This window comes from Notamacropus eugenii, chromosome 3 (assembly GCF_028372415.1).
Source record: "Notamacropus eugenii isolate mMacEug1 chromosome 3, mMacEug1.pri_v2, whole genome shotgun sequence".
Taxonomy (NCBI): domain Eukaryota; kingdom Metazoa; phylum Chordata; class Mammalia; order Diprotodontia; family Macropodidae; genus Notamacropus; species Notamacropus eugenii.
This window is the reverse complement of record NC_092874.1, coordinates 165,796,426-165,821,562: the sequence shown is the minus strand read 5'-3', so window position 1 is coordinate 165,821,562 and position 25,137 is coordinate 165,796,426. Positions and strand designations below refer to the sequence as shown.

The 25,137-nt window shown below is 37.4% G+C and overlaps 1 protein-coding gene across 1 annotated transcript in view; it reads right to left on the bottom strand.

Annotated features, from left to right (window-relative positions):
* The window catches only part of GRM3 (glutamate metabotropic receptor 3), a 281,695-nt gene extending 256,931 nt beyond the window's left edge, over positions 1-24,764 (bottom strand). The window contains exon 1 of the mRNA XM_072653230.1: positions 24,098-24,764. The gene's annotated coding sequence lies outside the window, so the exon portion shown is untranslated. The remainder of the gene's footprint in view (positions 1-24,097) is intronic.
* Between the last annotated feature and the right edge of the window lie 373 nt (positions 24,765-25,137).

Here is a 25,137-nt window from a genome sequence, read left to right as displayed (position 1 = left end):
ATGAAAATCTTACAATTTTATTACCAAACTGTAGCAACAGGCCCTGTCAATAAATCATCTTTTGTTAGTATGACTTGCAGCAAGCTAAGTAGCCACCATTTGGAAACTAGCTAGGTAAGGGACTTCTAAACTTGGCTTCCTTAATGACTGCTCACCTGACCTTTAGCAAGTCACTTAAATTAAGTCTTGCAAATAATTTTCAAGGGAACATTGGCAACAAAAATTTCTTTGCTTGGCAAAATTTTGAACATGGTTCAATCTGTTCCTATTAGAGCTACTTCCTACCACTCCTGTTGTTTTCTTTATGAACAAATTAAGATAATTTAAGCATCTACACCCATAATTAAACTCAAATTCCCTCAACCTCCCATACACAGAGAAAAACTGAAAAAGTAATGGCCGATTAAATCATCTTTTTCATTAGCCTCAGTGACATAGTAGATACTTGTTGACTGGTTAACTTGCTAGTTCTCTCCTGAATTGTTTTAGACTGAGCACACAAACCAGTGCTTGCTTCTATGGACAAATTCAAAAATCTACTGCTTAATTTCCTTATTAATAACATTGGCATAACCAGGAGAGCCAGATAAAAGCAGTGGATAGAGTGCAGGACTTAAAACCACTAAGGCCTGGGTTCAATTCCACCTCTGGCACAGGGTTGTGCTTTGTCTTTTGTTCTCAAAGGGGATCATGACATCAGGAAGATGATGCCATGACTTGTAATTGAATGGGATTTAAGTGAGGAGGGCTGGGCAAAGTCACCAGCCGAACTTTCTCCTCCAAAGCCATCCAAGTTCAGTGGCCAGAGATAGATCAGGACAAGTGGAGAAGGCCCAGGATGCAACCGCTGACACTGACAGACTGTGTGACCATGGTCAATTCACCCATCCTCTCTGAACCTTAAAGAATCGCATTTTAGAGTTGGGAAGGACTTGAGTAGCTATCTTTTCTAGTCCCTACCTAAAAGGAATTCCTACTGTAGCATACTGGACAAGAGGTTATCTAACTTCTTCTCAAAGACTTCCAGAGAGGGAAAACACACCACCTATTTTATTTTTGTGCAGTTTTGATTGTTGGAAAGTTTTTCCTAAAATCAAATCTATATTTACCTTTTTTTTTTTTTTGCAACTCCCACTTATTGCTCCTTATTCTCCTCTGTGGGACTGAAAAGAACATATCTACTTCTTTCATAAAATAATCTTTCAAATATGGGAAGACTATCACATCTTCTGCTCTCTAGGCCAAACAACTTGAGTTTCTTGAAGTGATCTTTATATGCCAGGTGCTCAAGGCCCTTCACCATTCTGATTGCCTTCCTCTGGAGGCTCTGGCTTGCCAATATCTTCTGCAAACTGTGGTGCCCCAGAAAAAAAAACAACAACATAATACTCCATATGTGGCTTGACCAGAGCTATTTATACACCTCTCACTTATTCTTGGATGATAAGCCTCCTTTAACACAGGCCAAATCATATTAGCTTTGTTGGCTATCACATCACACTGATGACTCATAATGAGCTGGCACTTCACTAAATTTCTCATACATTTTTCAAACTGCTCTCTAATCATACCTGCCTCATTGGGAGACTTGTGAAGTTGATGTTTTTGAACTCAAGTGTAAGATTCTACCTTGATTTCTATAGAATTTCACTTGGCTAGATTCAACCCAATGCCTTAACTTGCAAAGATCTGTTCTCTTCTCTATAAGGTAGTAACACTATCCATAGTATCTACCCAATAGAGATAGGGAGGCTCTATATAAATATTAACTGTTCTTACTCATCAATTATTATCATGTCTACTGGATACAGTTTACTCTGCTAGAGATAAGGGAGATACAAAGCTAAAATGATACAAAAACAAAGAATGTTTATGCTTCAGCTGCATAGACCTACTTGAAATGCTAAATAGGAATAATTTCCACTAAGTGCTTTTAATACCTGAAGAAGACAAAAATATTATAGCACCTGCATGCTTCATGTATCCTCCTTAGTTTTGGCCAAGTTAAAGGGAATTATAAAGTTAGACTTCTAAGATTGCACAGAATTGTTTCTATGGACTAATCTGAGCCCAATTGCCAAAATAAATTTGGCTTCCCATATTCTCAGTTTCATCCATCACTGATGGAGAGCTCTTTTCTGATTTATTCTTTTTGTTTATTTAAAGGAACAGGATTTTCCAATGAGCTCCTGTAGTGTTAAAAATCACCTCCATGATATATTGAGTTTACATTACAAACAAGTTGAAATTCCCAGTCTGTCAGAGCTCTTCTCCTAGGATACCAGGAAAAAAGCAAAGTTCAGCTAAACTGCACAATTAATTCGAGATCACTTCTGAGTGGAGAGGAAAGGTTGCTTTAAGCTGTTCTGTTCTCTTCCTAGGGATTTAAGGTCAGTTTCAAGAAGCAAAATTACTATTCTCTCAAAGTTGTCTCTCCTGATTTGTATTCCTGTAATTATCTCCTCAGATCCTCTTCCTTTTTAACTTGTAAACTCAGCTAATAAATCAATTTGAGGATTAGCTGCATGTAAATATACCTACCTGTCCAGGAAGCAGGGGGAACGGGAAAATGGATGAAATGGGGCAATTGCTGAATGTTGGTTGTGCTAATACAGTGAGTGTGTTCTCCAAAGGAATCAGTCTGATACCTCACTTCTTCTTTATAAGAGGTAAAGTTAGAGAGTATTTCTTCTTTTAGGGAAGCTCTTCCCTGGAATTTAGATTTTTGAAAAAATAAATAATTGTGGCTGTACCTTTTTACTTAATGAAAAGTGATCTCTAATTGGTAAATAGGAAATCAGAAGAATAGGTTGACTTTTAAGAAATTTGTCCTCATGACTTGCCTGGATGCTTTAGCCTTCTCAACTACTGTCATTAAGAGGTTTTAAAGTAGAAAGGAAAAACACAAGCAGTTAAAGAAAACATTGAAATTTGCTGAATAATCAATAACAATGGTCAGAGCCAATACTTAACTCTGCTATTGATTTTTATTTTTAAGGAAGAGGTCAGAATGGCATCAGACTTAAAGTTATTTTTCATTTAAGAATCTGGGGAGCTTTAAGCATGTTGGAAAGGCAATACTTTTTTATTTCTTTAAATTCAAAATACCATTTTTCTCCTTCCAGTGCTGTATCACACAATTTAAAAATTAATAAATAAAAGTGGGTTCAATTAATTTTGTTTTCCTAATTGTGGTGTTTCATGAAACAACCTGAACACCATGGGGAACTGTAAAATCAAGACTGGGAATCACTGTAGTTGGGGTTTCATCATTATGACTTTGAGTTTACAAATATTCTTTAATGAGGAAGTTTTCTATGAACTTATTTACATATGCATATCCATAAATACAGATATGTACTTGTTTATGGGAATTGTTTGTGAAGCTTGCCTGAAAATGGATGAGATTTTCTATAAGATCTTTCTAGGTCTTTGTGATGAGGTATAGGCCCTGGATACCCCTCCCCCTAAACTTTCCTTGAACTTTCCTACATGGCCAAGTCTCTTGAATTTGTCTGTGGCATTGACCCATCCCAGTCAACTGGACTTCCATTGTGGTCCCATACTCAAACCTCCAATTCTTTGTTAGCCTAGCTAACCTAGCCCAGTCCTTCATTGTTAGTTAACTCCCTGTCATTCTCAGCCAATTCCCACCCTTCCTTCCTTCTAGATATCTTTTCCCAGTCACCCCAGACTACTTGTTCACTCTCATACAGATCGTACCATTCCTTGACTACTGTATATAAGATTCACTGGCTTCCATTAAAGCACTCAGATTCCTTAAGAGTCTAGCCAATGGTTCAGATTCAGTCTGGCCAGTATGGTGGATTTTTAGAATCATGCTAGCATTCTGATAAGCCTTGTCTTTGGCTGAAAGAAGGCTTGGATTGAATTCATTCAATACAGGACCAACACATTTCTATTTTAGGGTCCCAGAACCCCTAGACCTCAACATTTGCTTTTATGATTTTATCTTATTATATCCTACTTGTTATTCACAAAATATTGCATTGTCTCATGCTGTGTGACCCTAGGTGAGTTACTTAACCTTTCAGAGTTCTCAGGCAACTAAGACTATAAATTGTAGAGTAGTTGCTGATCTGCATCTATGAGAACAAAGAGTAATAAATGGGATAATCAGGAAAGACATCTTGCAGGAGGCTGCATGTGAGCTGAGCTTTGAACTGAGCTAGGGGTTCCAAGAAACAAAAGCCAAGAGGGAAAGCATTCCAGGAATGGATGTGAAAAATGGAATGCTTCATATGGGGTATGACAAGTAGGCCAATTTGGCTGCAATGCAGAGTGCATGAAGAGAAATAATGTATAATCACTCTGGAAAGATAGGTTGGAGGCAGATTGTGGAAGGCTTTAAATGTCAAACAGAGAAGTTTGCATTTTATTCTAGTGGAAAAGGGGAACCCCTGGAACTTCTTGAAAAGGGAATGACATGGTCAGTCCACTGGTTTGGGGACATCAATTCAGAAGATTTGGTGATGGAATGGAGAAGAGAGAGAGGTGTATGGAGGAGAAGACCACTTAGAAGACTATTTCAAAAATCCAGGGGAGAGATAAAGATAGCCTGAATTTAGGCGGTTGTTGTACATTTGAGTAGAAAGAAGAAGATGGATGTGAAAGCTGTGGGGAAACTAAAATTTAGAATTCTTGGCAACCAACTCAACATTGTGAGGGGAGGACTGAGGGGGAGAGGAGTGAGAATGAAGGGTCAAAGTTGTGAAAATGGGAAAATGGCGCACCTGAAAGAAATAGAGGAGTTTTATTTTCCAATTTACTAAGACAAATTTGACAGAATAGATTGAAGTGAGATTATGGAGGAATAAGAATACCAAACTAAGGAGTTTAGACTTTATTTTGTAGATTATGTAATTCTACTGAAAACTTTTAAGTGGGGGCAACATGTTCGAGGGACAGAAATAATCACAGTTCTCTCAAGCATAGTTCTTAACCTTGGGTGTGTGTGTGTGATAGACCTCTTTGTTAGTCTGGTAAAGCCTAGACACACACATTCATACACACACACACACACACACACACACACACACACAAGAAAATGAATTGTATTGAAATATAACTTTGAAATGTTGTATTGAAATATAACTATCAAAATGAAAAACAAAAACAAGTTCCTGGGCCCTAGACTAAGAACTTCTGATCTAGAGGTAAAATCAGACAGGTCTGGAATAGAGTTGTGGTTTTTATTGTTGTTGTATAATGGGAATAGAAAATGTTGGATAGCTATGATAAAGAGTAAGAATGCATTGAATGAGTGGATAAATGGGTTGTTGTGTTTGTCCTTCATTCTCCAAGAGGACCATGACATCAAGATGATGACATGACTTGTAACTGACTTTGTTTTGCGTGAGGGAGGGCTGTGCAAGGTCACCAGTCTCACTTTCTTCTCCTGAGCCATCTTGGTCCAGTGGTCTGATATTCATCAGGATGACTGGAGGTGGCCCAGGATGCAGTGGGAGACCCTGGCCCTTTCAAGCTAAGGTCCTACGGCATTCTCACTTTGAGTGAGATACACTCATTCAATGAATAAATGGGATAGGGCATTTAAAAGGCAAGAAACAAAGAATCACTCTAGTTTGAGCCATCTTTGAATTTGTTCCCCTGAAGCCAGTCTTTCCTCTTTGCACACTATCTTCCATACAGCTATGGAAATAGTTTTCCCAGGGCATAGGTCGTACCATATCACTCTTCTGCTCAATAGTCTTATTGCCATAAGATAAAATAAAAAATCCTCTACTCAGTTTTTAAAGTTCACTGTAATTTGAGTCCAGTTGGCTCTTCCAGTCTTATTTATATCACTCCCCTTAACACATCCTATGTTCCAATGAAGCTAGGCATTGATTAATATTACGTGTCTAATTTCCATAGCTTTGCAAATGATACCCACACCCTTTCCTCCTCACATCTAGAAGGTATTTCTTCCTTACTTGTGCTTCTTAGTATCTTCATCTTTCTCCAATCCTCAAGTAGATACTGTCTCTTCCATGAAGTTTTCTCTTAATTTACAACCCTTTCCCAATTGTTACTTCCCCCATCTGCCTAAAGAACTTTGTATTTATCCATTTAAATAGATGCTATGAGAGACAGCTGCAGTGTATCAGACAGAGAGCTAGCCCAGATATCAGTAAGCCATGTTTTCAAAACCCACCTCTGCATGCTGCTATGTGATCCTTCTTAAATTATCTAACCTCTCCTTCCCTCCCCCTCAGGTGATTCTTTCAGACTTTAGATTTCAGAACAATACTGATCTGCATTGGTGGAGGAATTTTGTTTTGGTGGCAGTGAGGGGGAAATTGAGAGGTGAACTACATCAATGCTGTCAGAGGTCAGGCTTCACAGCCACCTCAGAAAAACGTATCTATAGTATTCTTCTACAGAATACATGTTCCTTTAGGGCAGATACTATTTAATTTGATTTTTATATTCTATTCACAGCACTAAAGACAATGCCTGGTACAGAGTAGATATATAATACATGTTGAACTGCATTGGATTGAATCAATAATGAATCAAAATTTTAAGCTTGAGTCATTTATACAATGAACATAAAATTGCTGGAAATAGGATAATCATAATGAGGATGGGTGTGGGAGCAGAAGTTACTTGTATACTTGTTTCTGAGTTAAAACAACTGAATGAAAGTGTTATCAATGTTCAAATATCTTGACTAATACAAGCTAGTGGGTGCTAGGAGACTTGTACTTTACTATAGATACAATGAAGGATCAAGGGTAAGAAAATCAACCTTTCTTTGCCTGAGATTATTTCAACGGTGATAACCAACCTATTGAAAGTATTCAAATTCTTTTTTTTCTACACAATAAATACCCACTTTGCTGCTTTCCACCCACTGCAATTGAGTTCTTTCCCTTCTCATCCATTGTCTTCCTATATCTCCCACTAAAGTTGTAAGTTACCTGAAAGAAATAATCCAATTGACCAATTCATAGGTTCATAGATATAGAGTTGGAAGTAATTCTAGAGCGATCAACACTTGAATAATATTCTTTTCTACCACAGCCCCATCATATGGTCTTCTCACTTTAGCCTGAATACCTCCAGTGAAAGGGAATCCACTAATTCTTGTGGTAGCTTATTTCATTTTGGAGAAGTTTTTTTGTATATTCAGTCTAAAAATGGCTCTCTGCCTCTTCTACTCAGTCTCTAGTTCTGCCATCTCATGCCTGGCAGAATAAATTCAGTCACTCTTTTCCATGCCAACATTTCAAATCCTAGGGGATAATCATGAAGACCTAAGTCTTTTCTTCTCTACAGATCCAAAGTTCCTTCAGCTGAGCCTAATATTGAATGGTTTCCATTCCTCTCATACCTAGCCCTGATTGGCCTCATCTGGATACTTTCTAGTTTATTTCTATTCCTCCTAAAATGTGTTAATTAGAACTGAACACATGTATGGTCTAACCAGTTTGGAGCACAATGGTGTTTGCTTATTTTTTTTTTAAAGATGGTAAAGAGTTTTTTGGTGTCATGTAGACATTGATTCAGTTTTTCCAACTAAAAAACAGAAGTTGTAAATGAGTTGGAGAGTGGACTTTCATCACCACATCGATGGTTCCTTTACTTTCACATATTTACATGGTAAAAGAAGGACTACCCCCTCATCCTGAGTTCATGGGCAATGCCACTAAATAGAAGCATTCTATATGGTTGCATGGTTCTCTTTAGGGATGAGACTGCCTGATAGTATAAGCCTGAATCTATCTTGTCCCCCAGGGCATAGCTTCTGCTGTTCTTGCCTTCCCACTCTAGTGGTTTTTTAAGTGGCTCTGAAAGCTGCTTAGGAAACTCCATTTGGCAGTTATTCTAGAGGTGGCCAACCCCAGCTGAGCAGTCTTCCACTTGACCCTGAGTATAGGTAGAGCAGAGAACTTGGGAGAAGCTCCAAGGGAGAGATTTCTTTCCTCTGCCAATCCACAGCTTGTGAGGGCAGCATAGAGACTCACAGCCTAACAGGAATTTTCCCTTTATCTTTTTCACAAGGATATCTTTAGCAAAATGGAATGATGCCTATAAAAGTACTTGGAGCTCTTTCAAAGAAAGGTGCTGTCTAAATTCGAGATTTTTTCTATTGTTTTTAATAATGCCTCCAAAATCTGGGACTGCATATTCCCTCCTAGTTATTTCTATATCTAATTTATAATTAACAAAAAGGAAAAATGGAAAAATATTGCCTAATGTGATAGTAAAAGTGCTTCTATGGTATGCATCAAGGTGACATTGGTGCTTAATACAGTGAATCTACCAAAAAATCCATTACAAGGAATACATTACACAAGGTTTCTGTATGACAAGTCTATTAACATATCTCATAGTAACAGCACTTTAAAATTTTGTTACTATGGAAGTCCTACAGTGAATTATCCTGTATAAGCATTCTCTTTAGCCTTTGTGCATGTAACAGTTCCTTTTGAGGACAACTTGATAGTATATCATCTGTACTGAAGGCAAAAAACACATAGTTGTGAAGGATCCAAACCAAATTTAAATGCAATTGGGAAATATTTAATGAAATAAATAAAAATACAACAAAACATAGACAATATTAATATGTGCTTTTATATGTCAGCATGTAGACTGCTAGGATCCTTGGATATGGTTTAGTGGCCCCCATTTCTATTTGAATCTATCACCACATGTCTTGAGGATGTCTCTTCTACAGCAATTACCTTTTAATCTCTGTCATTCCTCCCCATCCTAAACATTTTAGCCATTATCCTCAGGGAAAAAAACAGAATTAGAACCCACAAACCACCACCCAAAACAAATAAAAGTACACCTAAAATATGCAGGGCCATGGACCCTGTTTTGGAGGAGAGCTACATGAGTACAGGATACTTCCTTCTTTTTACAAGGGAGGGGAAGAAGGCAGAGATCTTGACCTGTCTTCTTAAGAAAGGCAGCCAAGGTTAAAAGGATAGGGTGCTGCATTCGGAAACTGGGTTGCTATTGGCAGGATAGTTAGGTTTTTAAGTCATGCAGCTTTCTATAGGAATAAGTTTTTCAGGGATTCTTAACCTGAATGAATTTGTCTTTTTAATATTTTGATATTTTTTTAATATCATTTTAATATATTTTTTAATATTTAATATTTTGATAGTTGTATTTCAATATAATTGATTTTTTAAGAAATCTATTTAGTTTATTTATTTATTTATTTTGCATTTAAAGATCTTATCCTGTGAAATATTTCATTGGTTTTGGGCAAATAGGTGGTGCAGTGAATAAAATGCCAGGCCAGGAGTCTGGAAGATCTGAGTTCAGATCTGGCCTTAGACATCTAGTAATTGTGTGACCCTGGGCAAGTCACTTAACTGTGCTTACCTCAGTTCTCTCATTTGTAAAATGAACTGGAGGAATGGCAAACCACTCCAGTATCTTTGCCAAGAAAACTCCAAATGGGGATTGGGATATGATTGAAAATGACTAAAACAAATTCCATAGGTTCACCTGATTGCCAAAATAGATTTATGACCAAAAAAAGAGATTAAAAACCCTCCCCCTTTTAGATGGCCTGGATCATCATGCCGGGAGGAAGAACACAGGCATTTGCCATATTTTCATCTTTGTTTTTAGTTAAGAAAACTAAGCACAGAAAGAATTCCAGATTTTAACTGAAACTATACCAAAACCAATGCTCTTCTCCCTATATTTATTAAAGACTCAATAACTGATCCATTGAAAATGAGTCTTCATTCTCCCATATAATAAAAGCAAACTTTTATATAGAGCTTACTATGTCCCTGGTGCTGTATTAAGCACTTTACAAATATTAACCCATTTGATCCTCACAACAACCCTGGGTGGTAAATAACTCCATTTTCAGATGAGAAAACTGATGCAAACCAGTTCAGGTAACTTGCCCAGGGTCACTCTGCTAGAAAGTATCTGAGACTAGATTTGAACTCAGGTTTGTCTGATTCCAGGTTCAGCTGCCTAGCTGCCTAATTGTACCACCTAGCTTGCCTAGAACATGAACAGCATGCTCATTTAACAGAAAGATTTGTAACACACTTCTATTTGAAAAACTTATCCCCCTGCAGCCAGTCTAGTGACAATACTCTGAAATTTGCTAGGATGTTTTTTCCTTGAGAGACAAAAACTCTGTAACTGGGACTATACTCAAAGTCTTCATAGTTTGATGAAAACTACCAAAATTCACATTTACTGGCATGGCCTTTGAGGTTTCAGCATTACCTCCATGACCATCATACACCTTGAGGCATCAAAGCATCACTTTTCTAGAGATTTCATTATACAAGGTTCAGTAATACTAAGCAATGGAGTCCAGCCTTAGGCACAGTGGTGCAAAATACAAAGCTGGTGCTTCCCAGATGGCTTACCCTGCCCCAAAAGGTGAGGCTACTTAATCTAAACACTACTGTAGTGTATATTACAGAGAGTTACTAGGTGATTTTTGCCTAGCAACTTCTTATTTTACCAAGGACCTCCTGAACATATTTTAGCTTTAATCTCTAATCTTGGAATTTAATTCCTTGGCACAGAACCTGTAGAAGACACTTTGGGGGACACCTTTTGGTACACCTATCCACAGGGTCCACCCAGACCAAAATCTAATGAAAAGAGGAGCTGGGAATTTAAGGCTCTCTTGTCAGTCTTCTCTAATTTGATGTGTGATTTGGTGTTTCCCACTAATCCTAGTTATGCTGCCAAGGGCTGCTATGAAGGTGAATGCAAAAACCTATAAATTGCTCTGGGCAAGCTGCAGAAGTTAAAAAAAAATACATTGTACATATCTAAAATCTTCATTGTGATGGTTGAACATGCCAATCATTTCTGACCCTATGGTGTGGTCTCCCAAACTGGCATGCATTATGACATCTTTTGTGTAAGTAATTTCCATTTTGTTGCATGTGCCAACACATGGTGCTTTAAAAAGTTAAGCAAAACACAAAATATTACCAATATTCTCCTTGTTCTGTATTAAAACATGAAACAACAACAAATATCTCACATACTCCACTAAGCCAGATGGATGGATCTGGGACACCCATTTGCTTGTTTACGTCTACTAAGACTGCTAGCACAAGGTACAAATCAGAGAAAGCCCCCAAGACCCAGATTTCAGTCCTTTGATAGAGCTGAAGTTGAATAAATATTAGGAGCTGGAAGCAGCAGGCTTGACAGTAGGGAATACAGGACAGGGAGTCAAAAAATCTGGAATTGAGTCTTAGCAAGGCTACCAAGTGTGCTTGCCACTTCGCTTCTCTGGTCCTTTACCTCAGAATGAAGATACCTGATATGCATATTTTCTGTAAGGGTAGAGTAAGCTGAATCAACAAGAATTTATTATCTACTATGTGTCATACACAGTGCCAAGGGCTGGGAATATAAAGAAAGGCTAAAAAGTAAGTATACATGAAATAAAAATACAATAGAACATAATAATGTTAAAATGTGTTTTTCTAAGATAATATGCTGCCCACAAGGATCCTTAGATATGGTTTAGTAGTTCCTGTTTCTAATTGAATTTGGCACCACTGCTATAGACGTTTGAAGGTTTATCATAATTACTTTATCTGGATATACAAGTATTAGGGAAAAAAGTTTTCTAACTCATGGGACCATTTTATTTTACTGGCTCATTTTCCTTGTATATGATAAAATGAAGGGAAACATGTTTTTTTTATTAATGACCAAAAATGCCAGTGACTAGTCATCATTAAGTTGTAAAAACTATTTTTTTTATCTGTCTATATGACAAGTCAGGAACCTAGTCTATCTTTCTGCTACTTTTTTCTCTGATGATCAGTTATACAGACTTTATAGTGGGACGAACATCTATCTAATCTATTATCTATTTATTTATCTTCCTTCTATATAATCCTAGACCTAAAGTTAAAAGAGACTTCAGAAGCCATCTGATCCAAGGCCTTAATTTTACAAGTAAAAAAAAAAAACACGACAACACATTTGTAGTAGTAAGAGAAGAAAAAGAAATTGAAGGAATATTACATATAGGCAACAGGGAAAGAAAACTCTCACTTTTTTGCAAATGATATGATGGTATACTTAGATAACCCAAGAGGATCACTAAAACACCAGTCGAAACAGTTAACAACTTTAGCAAAGTCGCAAGATATAAAATAAACTCACACAAATCATCAGCATTTCCATATATTACCAACAAAACCCAGCAGGAATAGGTAGAAAGAGAAATTTCATTTAAAATAACTGCAGACAGTATAAACTTCTTTGGAGTCTACTTGCCAAGACACACATAGTTCCAAAATACTCTTCACTCAAATAAAGACATTTAAACAACTGGAGAAATGTTAATTGTTCATGGGCAGGATAAAGTAATATAATAAAAATGAGGACACTACCTAAATTATTTTACTTATTCAGTGTCATACCAATCAGTATACCAAAGAGTTACTTTATAGAGCTGGGAAAAAAATAATAACAAAATTCATCTGGAACAAGAAAAGCTCAAGACTCTCAAGGGAGTCAATGAAAAAAAATTGTGGAAAAAGGAGGCCTGACAATGCCAAATCTCAAACCATGTGACAAAGCTATAACCATCAAAAACAATTTGTTACTTTATAAGAAATAGAGTGGTGGATCAATGGAATCAATTAGGTACACATTAGCAAACAGCACAGTAACTGAGTAACCCAATGATCCAAGCTATTGGGGCAAGAAATATTCTGGGAAAATTGGAAAATAGACTGACAGAAACTAGGCATAAACCAACATTTCACATAGCATGCCAAGATAAACTCAAAACAGGTATATGATTTAGACATAAAGAATTATATCATACACAAATTAGTGCTTCAGGGAAAGAATACCTGTCAGATCTATGGATAGGGAAGAGTCCATGACCAAAAAGGAGGCAGAAGAGTTTACAGGAGGTAACATAAATAATTTTAATGACATGAAATTAAAAAGAATTTGTACAAACAAAAGCAATGTGGTTGAAACTAGAAGAGAAAAAGGAAACTGGGGGAATTATTTTTTTTTTGCAACATTTCTCTGATAAACATCTTGTTTTTCAAATATGTATAGAATGTAGACAGATTTATAAAAAAAACACAACAAACCAGGAGTTTTCCTCAATTGACAAATGGTCAAATGGTATGAACAAGCAGTTTTCAGAAGAAGGAATCAAAGCAATCAATAATCTTATGAAAAAAATGTCTAAATCACCAAGAATTAAAGAAATCTAAATGAAAATAACTGAGGTTGATAGTAAAACAACTCTGAGTTAAGGTGACAAAAAAGAAAATGACAAATGCTAGGAATGTAGGTATACTAATGCACTGTTGGTAGAGTTGTGGACTGTTCCAACCATTCTGGAGAACAATGTGGAACTATGTCCAAAGGACTATAAAACTCTTCATACCCCTTGACTCAGCAAAACAACTACTAAGTCTACATTCCAAGGAGAACAAAGGAAAAGGATCCATATTTACAAAAATGTTTATAGCAACTCTTTTTATGTTTTTATGTCAAAAACTCAGAAACTAAGGGAATACTCATCATTTAGGAGATGACTGAACAAGTCATGGTATATAATTGTGATAGAATACTGTCATGCTGAAGGAAATGATGAAGAGAAATGGAAAGATTTATATGAACAAAAGTTTTCTTCATTTTTTTCTTTTTCCTCTTGAGAATATGGCTAATTATCTTTCCCTAAAAACCACTCCTTCCTAACTCCCTTCAACAGTAATAAGACTAAGCTCTGATCCCAGCTTCTTCAGGATGCCTTTCTTAACCTTTCTAGTACTAATGGGATCACCACTCAGATTGCCTTAGTCTACTCTGTATATATTTTGTACGTACCTAGTTGATTCCAGATTATCTTCCCAATTAAGATATAAATCCTTTGAGAGAAGGTGCAGTGTTTTTGCCTTTATTTGCATCAGTGGTGCTTAGCACACCGACCAGTACATGATATGTGCACAATAAATGCTTGCATATTCATTGATTGTCAGAGGTGGAACACAACCCCTGGCCATTTTGAAATCATTTCCTTGCTCTTTGGAAATCCTCCTCTTCCCCCTCCCACTGGAACTTGGAGTCTGCTGCCTCTGTGTATCTGAGCTCTAATAGCTGAGGTTTTCCTACATCTGGTCAAGTATGGGAGCACCACAGTACTTTCTGGACATTGATAAGCAATGATGCTATGTGTGTACCCTTCTCCCCTATTCCAGTTCCTTTAGGGGCGGGTTAGCTCTCCCCCCAATAGAAAATAAATTCCTTGATGGCAAACACTGTGTTGCTTCCTTATATTTGCATCCCTAGTACTCAGCACAATGTCTAACTCATAGTATGAACTTAAAACCCCATGCTTTTACACACATTGATTTATTCATCTATCCATCCATTTATCCATTCATTCATTCATTCATTCATTCATTCATTCATTCATTCAGGTCATATCACTTCAGAGCCAGTACTCTTTCTCCAAGCTCCTTTCCCCCCATTTCTACATACAACAAATGTAGTTCAGTCATATCTAACTCTTTGTGACCCCATTTGGGGTTTTCTTGGAAGAGATGCTGGAGTGGTTTGCCATTTCCTTCTCCAGCCCGTTTTACAGATTAGGAAACTGAGGTAAAAAGTATTAAGTGATTTGCCCAGGATTGTATACCTAGTAAATGTCTGAGGTCAGATTTGAACTCATGAAGAGGAGTCTTCCTGGCCCAGCACTAGTCATTGTATCACCTAGCTATGTACTAATACATACATATATATGCCTATATATTCCTGTATAGGCATATATATATATATATGTATGTATGTATGTATGTATGTATGTATGTATGTATGTATGCTTATATAGCCATTTTTACTTCTAGAAAATCTCTACAAAGTTCTTCCTCACTTTGCCTTTGGCTGACCATACTCACTCCTCCCCTTAGTTGTGGTGTCATCATCCTCTCAGCTTTTTCTTCAAGATAATTCCTTCAAACAAAAAAGGATGTCCACTATTCATTATTTATGTTTTATTTTGTTTTCCATCTTCAGTTTTCTTCTGGGTTTGCTTAGAAGATTTGACCTCAGCAAATAGAATGCACACTTTGTTCCAACTTGGGGAACTACAACAGTTTACCTATAGGGAGTTGGAGGCTTAGTCGACTTAGTTCACGTCTGGATATTCCTGAGTGACAATATGAGATGAACTTGGAGGTCCCATTCAACAGGTGCTATAGAGTTTCTGGGGCTAAATAACTATAAATTCCAAGTGAAAACCTAAGATTCTCTCCTGATCTACCTGAGTATGTACTCTATTTGAGGGCCAGCTCATGGATTTCTCATTGGATAATATAGTAGTGGCTTGCTTCAATTGAGAGAAGGTGGCCCCAGCTGGATTGTGGTAATGGAATCTTCTTTTTTGGATCTGTTTGGCTTGCCTGTCAATGACTTACAGAATGCCAAGTGCACTTCTAGAGTAGGTGTTTCAGTACGTTTTTGTTGAACAAATTTATGAATGTTATACCTTTACAATTTATTCACAGTGTCCTGTGCTATAAATAGAATATTATCCGTTCCCCCTTAGACTACTGAGTTCATTTCTCGAAATGCTTTCAGATTCTCCTGGTCTTTTGAGAGCTATCAGATTATACCTATGCATATCACTGGACTTGATCTGTGTTTGAATCACCATCATGTGTGTCACTACCAGTGCATTTTCTAAGTACCGTGCCTGGCACAAAGGGAGTGCTTGTTAATACTTGTTGACTTGACTTCTCATCCAGTGTTTCCTTGGGCAAGTTCACGTAACTTCCCTGGGTCTTTTTCTCCTCCTCTTTAAAATGAAAGGATTGGATCAGCTGGTCCATAATCTAAGGTGCCTTACATCTATGAGTTTAATCACTTGTGACCCTTTTGTTAAAGTTACAAATGCTTTCACCCTTGTCTCAGTTTGCCGTTAAACAGCAAGTTGTTTCTGAAGTGGAGGCATAAATTCAATATTTTTGTAGCTAGCTTTAAGGGTTTTAAGATCAGTCATAACCAATTGATATATTTCAGTGTTTCAGTTTACTTTGTTGTGACAGCAGCAGAGCATTTGTAGGGCAATTCTAGCTTAAAAATATTGTGACTGGAACTACAAAAGGAAAAATAAGATATATACTTTGAGCAGATGGGTGGCATGTTGTCATGGAATGAATGCACTTGGATCTATGAGGTCTGTGACTAGGTCTTGGCTTATGAGGTGAACAGGGCCTTCAAAATGAGTATAATTGGATTCCTGATCATGATTTTTAGTTGTGATATCATAGGAAAATAAAATTAGCCTATATGAACCTCAGTTTCTTCTTTTGTAAAATGAGAATAATGATAATTAGAATACTCAGCTCACAGCATTATTGTGAGAGCCCTTTGTAAATGTTAAAGTTCTACATAAATGGGAGTTATTGTTATTAATGTTATTTCCAATTTGTCTTGCCTAGAATATGTCCATTCCAACTGCCTAACTCATATCAATTTTTTCAAGACTTTATCCAAGTCCTGCCTGGTCTCTAAAGTCTTCTCTGATGATAACGATCTTTCTTCCTAAATTACAGTAGAACTTAGCCTTACTATCATCCATTTGACCATAAACTGCACACTTCCTTATGGTATTTCTTTTGTTACTCTTTTCTGTCATCATGTAAATTTTTGGTTGTTATTTAACTTGCTCTGAGATTGTCTTGTCTTTTTCTTCCAACCAATAATGACAGTGCATAATTGTATACTTCTTTTAGGTTCAAAGAGTGCTTTAAATATATTATTATCTCTTCGGAATCTTCTAACAAATCTATGAGGTAGATAGGTGGATGATAGGGCACTAGACTTGGAAGATAAAAGTTCAAATCCAGCCTCAGGCGTTTACTAGTATGTGACTTCAAGCAAGTTACTTGACCTATGGCTGCCTTAGTTTCCTCATCTGCCCAATGGGAAGAGTAACAGCATTTACTTCCTAGGGTTGTTGAGGAGATAAATTAAATGCTTGTAAAGTGCTTTGCACAACTTAAAATTCCATATAAATGATAGATATTATTATATAATATAGATAATATAATATTAATATAGATAATATAATAATGTATAGATATAGATAATATTATTATTATTATCACCCCAAATTTGCAGATAAGAAAATGGAAGATCAGAGAGGTTAAATTACTTCTCCAAGTCTCTAGACTCTAAGCTTAGTTTTCTCTCCATCATAGGATTGTCATTGTTGAGTCATTTCAGTTGGAACCCAATTTGGAATTTTTTTGGCAAAGATCCTGGATTGATTTGCCATTTCCTCCTCCAGTTCATTTTGCAGATGTGGAAACTGAGGCAAATAAGGTTAAGTGACTTGCCCAGGGTCACACAGCTAGTAAATGTCTGAGTCCTGATTTGAACTTAGGTCTGCTTGACTCCAGGATAGGCACTCTATCTACCACACCACCTAACTGCTCTACTATAGGACTAGAGATCATGGATTTAGAGCTGTAAATAACCTTTGAGATCCTCAAGTCAAATCTCTCTCATTTTATGGAAGAGGAAACTAAAGGTCAGAGAAGTGACTTGTTCAAATCTTCAGACTTTAAGCTCGAAATTATTCTTCCCACACCAAGATATTTTGCTTTGCTCCTCTTTGCACACATGTAGTGTGGACCCTTACATATAGAGGCTCAGTCAACATGTGCTCATTTCTTTATTATTAGCTCAATGATCATTACATGCTGCCCTCTTCTCCATAGGTTGGTCCCATTCTCAATTAAATCCAAAATTCAATTCACAAACATTAATTAAGTGCCTATTATCTTATGCTAGGATATGGAGATACATGACAACTGTTACTAACTCCAAGAAACTCACATTCTACTGGAAACCCCTTTCTCAAGTTTTTTATCTCTCAGGTTGGTTACTGAGAAAAAAAAACAAAACCTAAATAGCTTTTTTGAGCAGTTTAAGACCTAGGGACTAGATCCATGATTTCATTGATACAGAGAATTTGCAGATGAGCAAACTGGCTCCACCAAAGCAGGCTGGCATTTCCTTTGCAATTTATAGTCTTAACTGACTGAAGCAGAGGTGGTAAACACTGATGCCTGTAGCCAGCAACATTCTCAAATGTACATGAACCAGATTACAAAGCAATTTGGAAATCTTTAATGAAATTTAAAAAAACGTAATAAAACATAGATAACATTATATTTTAAAACTAAGTCAATATACAGCTGAACGCTTATGTAAAGTTTAGTGACACTTTCCTCCTATTTAATAACACTGACCTAGAGCAAGGTAAATGACTTGCTTAGAGACACATAGCCAATGTTTGTCAGAGGCCAGACTCGAACCCAGATCATCCAGGTTCTGAAACCTACTCTATTCACTATACTATTGTTTTTGTTGCTGTTATTTGGTCATTTCATTTGTGTTCAACTCTTTGTGACCTCATTTGGGGTTTTCTTGGCAAAGATACCACAGTGGTTTGCCATTTCCTTCTCCAGCTCATTTTATAGATGAGGAAACTGAGCAAACATGGTCAAATGACTTGTCCAGGGTCACGTAGTTAGTAAGTGTCTGAAGCCTGATTGGAACTCAGGAAGAAGAGTCTTCCTGACTCCAAGCCCAGCATTTTAACCACTGCACGACCTTTCTGCCCTGCCACTATACCATGTTGTCTTTCAAATTATACTTTTAAACTTTTGCAATAAAACTTAAAAAAAAAAAACACCAAACAACATAAAATAGTCAAACCAATTTGTGTGTACATGACTATTAGTATGTAGACTGTGTTGTACATATATCAACCAACAAATTGGCTTGTGGGTAGGAACCTACTTGACTTTGCACTCTTTTCTAGAATTTATGCACGAGGTGGGGAAGGGAGTAGAGAGATTGGGAAGATATGAGTAATCAAGTCTGAGAAAGGACTTTATAAGAGCAAAACCCACAGGTTTTCTGTGGAACAGTTGCCTCAATATAGTACTCTGTTTTCAAACATGGTTCTTTATTCAGTGCATGAAGATTGTATTATAGTGTTTTCCCAAGTTTATTTTCCTGTCTCTCACCTTCTTTAAAATACATTTTTACAAGCCTCACCAGTCCCAGGAAAGGTTGTGTATTTGCAGAGGAAATAGAAAGTGTTGCACTGATACCAATCTCCTGGCATGTATAACTTTTCTGGTGAGAAATTATTTGACACTTTTATGGCCAACTTTTCCCGTCAACAAGAAAAATCTGCTTTGCCTTTGTTTCTAGAAGTTATTTGGTGGGTATACACCATCCCATACTTTCTCGCATTGTGCAAATACTTTTGCAGTAAATCTGACCCATTAAGAAGACTATTGGTTTATGGAAAAGATGGCAACAGAAATGATTTATTCTTTGATTTTCAATATAGTACTGTTTAAAAATTCTGTATATCAAGAGAACCAGACACACTTACAACTTTATTTTTTATTTCTCAATCATTGCCTCCATTTATGGCCCTGGGACAAATAATTAACTCCAATTTTATATATTGTATATAATGCATACCGCAAATCTGGAGTTTGAACAGTTTAAAAGCAACATAGTATCAGCTATTATATTCCTAGTTTTTGCAAGAAATTCATTCTCAATGAATAGTAAAGGACAATACTGTGTTCTGCTTAGACGTGTTGCATCATTCTACTGCTAATTCTTCAGCATTGTGGTTTGCCAAGAGCTACCTAGGAACTGATTTCCTGATTTGTCATTTACTCCTCCACTGTCTAGCGGAATTGTATCTCACACCTAACACTAAGAGATACAAGTGGGTGGGATAATAAGTCTACAGAATATGTGTTCTTTACAGTACTTTGGAGAAGCCTACATATGTATGTATGTCTAGGTACCAGATATGACCTAGAGGAAATATTGATAATAATCTGCATCTAATTTGGGTTATTCCAATAAAATAATTTTCAAATGTAGTATCTATAACTTAAAAAATTACTTTTAGTAGTGTTTAATTTCTATTGCCAAATACCCTATTCATTTTTAATTTTTGTGATACAGGACAGAATCAATATCAGAGAATTATAAGAAAATTCTAGTCTTTCCCTTGGCACACTTAGAGTTTGATTGGGCTAATGTAATCAATGGAGTTAATAAGTTGTTTTAATGCAAAATATAAACCACATACACTTTTATATTTCTTCTATTTTATATTCAACATGGAAATCACTTTCATTTAAATAGTAGAACTTACATAACAACAGATTCTAGGGCTCATTGGAGTAGCAGAACATATTGACTGTCACAGAATTTCCAGCTTGTAGAGAAGGAACTGAAATGGTCTCATTGCCAATGCATTTGCAATGAAAGTCTTTCATCCACATGGACCACCGGAGGAGAGGTATGTCACTTACAGCGATTCTTTTTAGTAGTCACATGTGCCATTAAATCAAGAGATGGCTCTTCCTATCTCCCATATGTCTGTCTGTCTATCTATCTATCTATCTATCTATCTATCTATCTATCTATCTATCTATCTATCTGTGTATATATATATGTATGTATGTATGTATGTAATGTAATACACATATTTTAATGGCCTAAGGTATGTCTTAAATTTAGAACAGAGATTTCTAGAATTATAGACATCATTATGCTATTCTCACCTGTATTTATCAACTAAGTTTCTAGTCTGCAAGTAGATCAAATGTAATGGTGGAAAGGTCTAAAGCAGACTTGCTTTACTAGAGTAAGTTAGTCTAAAGAGAGTATAACTGGAAGTAAGTAACAAGATGAAATAGAGCAAAGGGAAAATTAGGCTGAATATCACACCAAAGCTCTTAATGGGGAGAACTATTAGACTGTGAAATAGCCTTCCAAAGGCAGTGGTAGAAGTCATTACTTGAGTCATTTAAAACTAGACTGGACCAAAGCTTTCCAAAATACAGTATACTATAGGGATCAAACCTACATTAGCAGTGAAAGGAGGTGGATGATCTAATAGCCCCTTCTTTCATTGAATACTATGATTGTACTGATTTTATGTGTCTCCATCTAAGGTATACAATCTTCTATCATTTTATGTTACTCCTTGGTAGCACTTTGAAAAAATAATCTAATGCCAGATTGCATTGAGTTAGCGTGTCTCGGAGGAGACTAAAATGAACAGTAAACTCAACATAAAAAAACAAGTCAGAGCAAGTAGAAGCTAAACAGGTTCCCTACTAGTTTTCTGACTGTATACTTGGATGCATTTGTCCAGAGTTTTGCCCAGGGAACACTCACCCTAGTGTTCTGGCCTCATTCCAACATGGATAACTGCATTCTTCCCTCCTGTTGTTTCGATGGGGATTAAGTATTAATTTTCATTTCCTTTCTCAAATGGTTTCCTGGGATGCTGTTGTGTGACTGTAAAACAAGTTGCCACATTTCATCCCTAAAGACAGCTAGTTACATGCTGACAGTGGGCAGCCCATTCCATGGGAAGGGCTCATGTATCAGTTTCTTGCCAATCATTCTTAGAGGACAGGAAGAAGAGGAAATGACTTTAGTTGTAAAAAACTATTTTACTATTAAGGATAACTTATCAGTAAAAGACTACCTAGGGATGTTGTGACAATATGAATTTTTAAAATGAAGACAGATAGTCATCTGTCTTGGATGACTTAAATATTCACCTGACTGGAAATGGAAGATTAGGATAGATAACTTCTTGAGGTCCCTTCCAGTTATACATTCAATGACAGCAGAAAATAAAGATAAGTAAAACTAAGATGTCACTTTGTATTACCCTTACATATTTTCCATGGCTATATTTATATGATGTATAGGAGTAAGTGTCAACCAAACCAAGGAAATGGGTCATGTTTTAAGTATACAGATGTTATGGGGCAGCAGATTTTTCCCCTCTACAATTTCTCCACTATTTCTCCTCCATTCCATGTTGCTCATTCATTTGAAAATACTATCTCACAAAATGAGGTAGACCATTGAACCTAATTGCACTAATTCTAATATTTGTTTCCTTTCTCTTGGATTTACCTTATTTTTCTCAACTCACTGATTATGTTACTGAAGTGTGAAAATACAACCCACGGGAAGAGAGAAGCTTCTTGTCACATAGTTCTAGCCTCATCCTTACACTGGCATCATTTTCACTACTACACTTAAGCAAATGTGTTAGCTTTTACATTAAAATATTTCATGGCAAAGAACAAAGAAATATGTTAGAAGAACAGAGGCTTTATACCAAGAAAAATAATTTTCTTCTTATCATCATTCAAAAAATATGCTTACTGATATGATTGTTAATTCAATGTAGGTTTTCACTATGCCATTTTTAGAATTGCTGGTTTCAAGGAGTAGTTGTCCCCATGCACAGAGGTGTCATAAAGGGACTGAACAAAAAATGAGTGAAATTACTTCTGATGAAAAACAGCAATAGCAATAACTGGAAATTTCTTGTGTGGTATTCCATGAACTTTGAAAGAGGGATGTTTGAGATTTCAATAGGGCTTTCCTCTAGGATGAGTGGCTCTTTGTAAATAGTGGGATCTTTAATTGACATCATCTGAAAGGTGGAAAAATCCACTTTACAAATATTTTGAGTCCAATATAAATATACTGAAAGTTTAATTAGTATACCATGTGAATGACATTTAAAAAATGCCACACTTCATAATTACTAGGCAACAATTCAGAGCATCAGAAAGGTCCCGAGGGGTGGGCATAGCAACTCTTACATACAGAAGTTCAGGACATATGTTATTCAGAATTCTTGATTCAAATTATTCTAAAGATACTCTTGAAATACACTTTCATGCCAAAATATTTGATTTTAAAATAAATCCAATAAGACCTACTAGACTTAAAGATAAATGATTAATGTTTTATCTCCAAATGGGATGTTTGTTGTTCTCAGAGGAACAATGAGGGCACCTTCTCCTGGAGAAGTGTCTGGCAAGTGGCACCAAACAATTAACCCAAAGAAGCTCCAAGTTAAGAACAGCTGGAGGTCCTTCCCTCTCACTACGACACTATTAACCTTAGTTTTGAACACACCTATTGTCCCTCTATGCGTGATAAAAAAATAAACACACACCCAGAATAACACCTTCTACATCACAGGTACAAATACTAGTTAAAATAATTTGTCAGACAGTAAAAGATTTGGCACACAGACCTGCAGAAATGTACCTGTGTCATCAGATATTTTTAAAATACCAATTTTTAAAATGATTAATTAAAAGGCAAGGTTGTGTGGTAATTTTATTTATTTATTTCACATTTAGCTAAAAATGTGATACCTTTGTCCATTCTCTAGAACCTAAGGCAAGGGGGAGGTGAAAGTAAGTGAAGGTAATCAAAATTAAGGAATTCCTAAGAAATAATGCATATGTTACCCGGTCTCTTTCTGGATCCCAGCATCACCCACTCTCTCTGAATTATCTGTTAGAACAGAAAATGGACCAGAATCCATGAATAAAATCTATTCCCAGTTTGGCTTTTGGATTTTTCTCTCAAACTCAAAGGAGTACAGGGTATTGAGTTTAGGAGTCTTTCCAAGCTCGTGTGCTGGAGAGCCAACCGCTGACCAACATCTGGCCGTAGGTCTTCCTTCATGCTGCAGTATATTTAAGATTTCTCTTATTCTTCTGCCCTCCTCACCTAACAGCATCTCTACATTCATGGAAAACGGCACCAGGGCAGTCATCGGACTGACACCCATTCATAAAGCCAAATAAAACCCGCAGATGGGAATAAATCATTAGCCTCCGAGCAAAGCTGGAGACGCATGGCTAGGGAGGTGTGAGCCTCCTGGGTACTGCGATCAGTAGTTAGCCTTATCCCATCCCTGAACACCTCTACCCTGAATTGTCTTCCTTTAAACATCCCCCCACCCAACACACACACACACACACACACACACACACACACACACACACACACGCACGCACACATCCTCTGTCCCTCCAGTATCTCTCCAAAAGAACCATAGGAACTGATCTCCTTTCTTGCTCCAACTTTTGCGGGCTGAGTCCCTCCCCGCGCCTGGACATCACTCCCCCCTCGCTTCTCCCCAGGGGACCAGCATCTCGAGCTAGCCCCTTACCGTGCACTGAAGGCAACTCCTCCTGCCTGGGGCTGGTGCTGGCAGCGGCTGCTGCCGCGGCGGCTGCTGCTCCTGCTACTCCCGCTGCTCCTGGGCTCTGGCGGCTCATGGTTTGTTCTCCGCATCCGACACAAAAGCAGCAGCGCCCAGGCTTTGTCCTTTCCAAATCCAAAGGGGGAACTTAGTTTGCCCCCGAAATGGCCAACTTGTGTGAGCTGCTTCCTGTCGAGAGCTTCCCCTCCTTCTCCTTTGCTAGCTGGACTGGGGCCCGATGGCAGAGCATCAAGGCCTCCGGAATCAGTGGGGAGTGGGGGAAAGAAGGGGAGGGAGAGGTTGAGGAGGGGGAGAGAGGAGGAAGGAGGTTGGAAGAAAGGGAGACTAGAGACCAGGTGGTCTTCCTGGAAGGGGAGGGGAGAGGAGAGGAACCGAGCACTTCACAGCCTACTAGCCCTCCTCCCCTCTCTTGCCTTCAGGCAAACACACTTCCCAGGCACCAGAGCAACTTTCCTTCTTGGCCAGACAAAAAACATCCTTTCTATTTGGGGCTCTCTGCTGAGATACAGACCGCCTAGCATCTCTCTCTCTCTCTCTCTCTCTCTCTCTCTCTCTCTCTCTCTCTCTCTCTCTCTCTCTCTCTCTCTCTCTCTCTCTTTCTCTCTTTCTCTCTCTGTCTCTCTCTCCTTCCTCTCTTCTCTCTTTCTTCTTTCTGCTGTCTTTTTTTTTTCTGAGTGCCTATAAAAAGTCGAGGATTCACGTTAGCTAACTAGAGTTAGGTGAGGGGGCTATGGAGGAGTTTTCAGAAGAAGGTAGGGCGATTTTGCAGGTTGCTTTGCATCAGTATGAATCCCATTTACTTCCTGAAAAGGTTGGTGTATATGTATATGCATATATAATTGTATATGCAGATAAATAAATATATATACAAACATATATATGTATTTTAGGGGGACGAGAGGTAGGGGTTAGGATAGTACGGGAGGTACGCTGTTTTAACTTTGAAGTCTGGCTTCTTGCTCTCGGCACGCTAGCAAGCGGGGATT